Source organism: Phascolarctos cinereus, unplaced genomic scaffold, assembly GCF_003287225.1.
Source record: "Phascolarctos cinereus isolate Bilbo 61053 unplaced genomic scaffold, phaCin_HiC Scaffold_4;HRSCAF=312, whole genome shotgun sequence".
Taxonomy (NCBI): Eukaryota; Metazoa; Chordata; class Mammalia; order Diprotodontia; family Phascolarctidae; genus Phascolarctos; species Phascolarctos cinereus.
The window spans coordinates 542,719,363-542,723,164 of NW_027555847.1; the positions used below are offsets into that span (position 1 = coordinate 542,719,363).

At 34.4% G+C, this 3,802-nt stretch overlaps 1 pseudogene; it reads right to left on the reverse strand.

The window, feature by feature from the left end:
* Positions 1-531: 531 nt before the first annotated feature.
* Positions 532-957, reverse strand: LOC110208775 (protein FAM136A pseudogene; annotated as a pseudogene).
* Positions 958-3,802: the final 2,845 nt, after the last annotated feature.

Sequence of the window (3,802 nt, forward strand, 5' to 3'; positions counted from 1 at the left end):
GAAACCACAAAAAGAGAAAGTGAAGCAATTTTTCAGCCCAAGGTAACTTAGAAGGACTGCAGGAAAGGTTTGTCTCACATAGGTAAAAGAGGAGGGCAGCCCAGACCAGGTGATGTTCCAGCAAGCCAATGGGAAGCTTCCTCAGGAATTCATACTAGATGGGAGGTAGGTTGGGGAGGAGAGCTGCTAATATCTATAAAACCAGCTTCTAGGAATGGAATACCTCTGACCTAGCTGAAAGCCATTAAGGGCTCCACACAGATAGAATAGGAGTCACCCTCATTAAAGGGATGGGCCTGGGTACTATTAGCCCTCCACGCTACTTCCAATCCAAATCTGAGCACCCGTTTCTTCTATTTCTTCACCAATGGGCTAAAACATAATGGAACCAACACAGATCAGAGGCAGATGCAAAATTCCCATATTCTTAAACTTGCTACCCGCCTCAATTTCTTCATTCTTAAATTTTCACTGGAAGGTAAAAATTTCCTTACTTTTTTATAAGTAGACCCAGTCTCCCACCCCAGATGACTACTGACAAGTACTCTCTTTTGCAATAAATGCCAGGAAATCCTTCATCTTCTTGGTCATGGTGGGGATGAGGTGCAAGTGATCATCAACACATTTGGTCACACAGCACTCTAGCTCCCTCTTCACCTGCTGCTCCTTGCTGTCAGCATCCATCAAGTCTTTGGCTTTGTCATTGCAGTGCATGGTGTATCAAGCCAGGCAGTCCAGAATTTCTCCAGTTCACTGGTCACAAGGGCCTGTGCCTGGACCAACAGAGCACGGCAGCATTCAATGTACTGATGAACCTGCTGCATGGAGACCTTGGTATCTTCACAGCAGCTGGCACTGCACCTCAACATGGTACCTTGCATTTTGTGCATATTCTCCTGCTCCAGCCCTTTCACCACAATGCACCTCCTGCACCCAAAGTTGCTGTGACTCCACCATGGTGTACATCCCCAACCCGCAGCCCCGCACCCTGTCCTGCTAGTCCTGAGTACTCTAGCCCACCATCCACATGGAGCCCCAGAGCAGTCTCACTCCCCCCACTCTAAGTTTTTCTATGTTGATGAACTACAAACCATACATTGACAGAACAGAAAATTAAATCTGATTTACATGACTTGTGAAAAGTAAGTAACTAAGATATACCCCATGTTACATATTATAGATTTAAAGACTTTAGAAATGCTGAAAAAAAACCTATCATTATAGAAATTACATGTCCATGTATCGTCATAGATACTTTGGGCATATTGTATTGAAGCAACAAATGTACTAAATTTAAAACAGTATAAATTATAGATGTTTAAAAATTACTAAAAATAGACAGAATGGCAAAATTATTTCAGAGGGAAATAAAAGCATTAGTTTAAGAAACAGTGTTGATATCATTGCTTTTTGAGGAATCTTTCTACTTCATGCTTTCAATGTTTCTCCCTTATCCAATGTCATTAAGCCTTCCATAAGTACAAAACCTTTTATTGTCACCTATGTTATAATACTATCATAAAATGTTCTTTTCTTAAAGATCATTTCTGATTACATTTTGGTAAAAAGAAAGAGAGAGAAGGTGAAGAAGAATCAGAAGTGATTAAGACAACTAAAAAGGTATGATTCTAAACACAATCATTGGTGAACTCTTTAGAAGGATGAAGAATCTTTCAGCGTATGGAGTCTGGTCAGAATAGAGCAGCTGTTAAGTTTGATGGAAAGAGCATTGCACTAGAACTCATTGGGTTGATCTGAGTTCCTAAGTCTTTCAAAGTTGTCTGTCTTTACAATGTTGCTGCTATAGTGAAAAATCATTATCCTTGTCCTGCTCACTATGTTCTTATTAATTCATACAAGTCTGCCTAGTTTTTTTTCTGAACCTGTCCCCTTCATCATTTCTTGTAGCACAAAAGAATTCATTACATAAATATACCATAACACGTTGATCTATTTCCCAATTGATGGGCAGCCTCTTACATTCCAGATCTTTGTTACAACAAAAATTCCTTCTACATAATGATCTTATAAATACTGGGTCCATTCTTCTTTTTATGATGTTTATTTGGTATCCTTTGGCCAAAGGGTATATACAATTTAGTACCATTTTGTATGATTTTAAGTCGTTTTCTTGAATAGCCATACCTATTTGCAGCTGTACCAATGGTACATTCATATAACAGTTTTCCCACAGACTTTCTATCATTTGTCATCCATTATTCTCAACTTTGTGATATGATGAATAAGAGGTAGAACCTCATAGGTGCTCTGATTTGCATTTCATTCATTATTAGCATTTAAATTATTATTTTAATATGTATCATTTTAATATATTATATAATCATACATTATGTAATACATGTGATTATATATAAATACATTGTATAATTATATATAACATATTTAATTGTATTATTAGTTTTACAGCAATTTTGTTTAATATGACAATTGACCACTTGGTTTTCTTCATTAGGAAACTGTTATAAATATCCTTTGACCATTTATCAATTGTGGAATGAATCTTATTCTTATATATTTGAGTCAGTTCCCTATATATCTTAGAAACTATACATTCATAAAAGAAACTGCCTACAAAGATTTTTACCCCCAGGTAAATTATTTTCTAATTTTAGCTGCATTTAGTTTTGTTTGTATTAAAGTTTTACATAATAAAAATTATCCATTTTTTTTCTCTCTGTGATACATTCTATCCTGAAGTCTTACTGTATATAGCCATATATGTGACAGGTAATTTCCTCCTTGCTTCTCTACTTTCTTTATTATATCACTCTTTATATTTAAATATTGTACCCTTTTGGAGCCTATCTTGTTATGGGATTATGATGTTGATCTACCAGACTGCTTTCAAATTTTCCCAGTACTTTGTTGAGAAGTGAAATTTTACCAAATATTAAGCGACTGTGCTCATTCACTGTGTATTGTATCTATTCCATTACTTAAATTCTCTACTTCTTAACTAGTACCAAATTGTTTTGATGATTACTACTTTGTAGTATGGTTTGAGATATGATGCTAATAAGACATTATCTTTATTTCCATTATTTCTCTTGACATTCTTTACTTTTTGTTCCTCCAGCTGAATTTTACTCTTTATTCTAGTTCTACAAAATAATTCTTTGGAAGTTTCATTCGTATGACACTGAATAAATCAATTGTTGTTGATACTATGATCATTTTTATTATATTTGCTTAATTGACTTATGAATAACTAATGTTTCTCCAATTATTTAGGTCTGTTTCTATTTCCATAAACATAATTTTATGGCTACATTTGTGTAATTCCTTGTGCATTTTGTGAGGTAGACTCTCAAGTATTTTATACTTTCTGTAGTTATTTGAAATAAAATTACTTTTTCTATTGCTTCCTGCCAGAGTTTGTGAACTTTCTGTTTCTGCAATTATTGTTCTCCTCTTATAATCAGGTTTGTCTTCATTTCAAATAAATCTTTCACTTCTTGTGGAAACACAAAATTGCTAATCTCAATTTAGGTTGTTAATTTTATGGACGAATAATTGGGCAAAACAGTTTCTAACTTTTATTTCTTCTTAATTTGTTGAAAATTGACTTTTTAAATTTTTCAAATTTATAGTCAGATTTTGTCTTATTTTTTTTAAATTAAATTAGCTATTTAAAAATGGAGGGATTTTGGGTTAAGTGACTTGCCACACAGCTAATAAATGTCTGAGGCTAGATTTGAACTCAGTCTGTCTGACTTCAGTGCTGGTGCTCTATCTTTGTACTACCTAGCTGCCACACCATTGGTTTATTAAAAACAAACAA